Raw genomic sequence first — 1,069 nt, 5'->3', positions numbered from 1 at the left:
TGTAGGAAGCCCTGCCTTCCATTCCCGCTGAGTGGCCCCCTGGCCTTGTCCGTTGGAGACCAGATGTAGAACTTGGATTTCCACCCCTATCTGGCAGTAACAAGGTTCCCTGTCTGCTTCCCCACGGGGTAGTGTCACGGGAAGTTTCCTGGAGAGTCAGAACTTTGACCGGCACCCGGCAGTAGGGAGACCATCCCCCCTCGTAGTGTCAGTGGGACCAGGTGGGAAGCAGTAATGAGGGATGTGCACCCCTCCCAGCAGGAGAGTATCAGTGGAAGCCTAGAGGGGAGCTAGAACCCCCATCCCTGTCCAGAAACTAGACAAAGGGATGGCAAAGTCAAGTGAGCAGGACTGAACTCTCCAGCGTTGCTCAGAGGCTGGCGGTGGACGCCATGCTCTGGCTTGTGAGTAAGCTCTGCTTCGTTTGTGGGTTTTCAGGTTTTCTGCGTCTCTCAAGACTATTACACTCCACTTGATCTAGTTCTAAATTTACCAGGAGATCGTCTAATAACCAATTCCACTTTTACGTTAACAAGGATTGCTACGGTCATTGGAAAAGTATTTCCTTCTGGTAAATTAACTACTTGGCATTCTAGTAGGGCCCTTGTGAGTCTCGTCAGCTTTAAGTGTCAGTCAGTCCCAAAAGCCTAATTAGCTCTGGGTATAACTGGCAAAGACAAGTTCCTAGATGTGCAAAGTTAAGGGTAATCCCCTAAATCAAGAAGGTACCCTGAGAGCCTGGCCAGCTGACCATTCCACGTCTAACCTAAGGCACCTCTGTTGGATTCTCTCACTTCCACAGGTAATACATCAGCCTTGCAAATAGCCCTCCAAAATTCTGTCCAATTCACCAAATTCAAAACAGACCTACTTGTATCTGCCAAAGCCATTTTCTTTCCCCTCCTACTCACTACTGTCTAAAATCATTCTCCAAAACGCGTATTCTACATATAGCTTCCATCGCGAACCCAGATTCCTATCCAATACTGTGAAATAGCAAATACAGCACAGGAGGATATATTTCTCCAGCCACTCCTGGAAATGTACAAGTTCAGGGTGTCATTTCTTC

This window comes from Hipposideros armiger, unplaced genomic scaffold (genome assembly GCF_001890085.2).
Source record: "Hipposideros armiger isolate ML-2016 unplaced genomic scaffold, ASM189008v1 scaffold_18, whole genome shotgun sequence".
NCBI classification, from domain to species: Eukaryota; Metazoa; Chordata; class Mammalia; order Chiroptera; family Hipposideridae; genus Hipposideros; species Hipposideros armiger.
The sequence above is the reverse complement of the archived record's forward strand: the minus strand, read 5'-3'. Positions refer to the sequence as shown.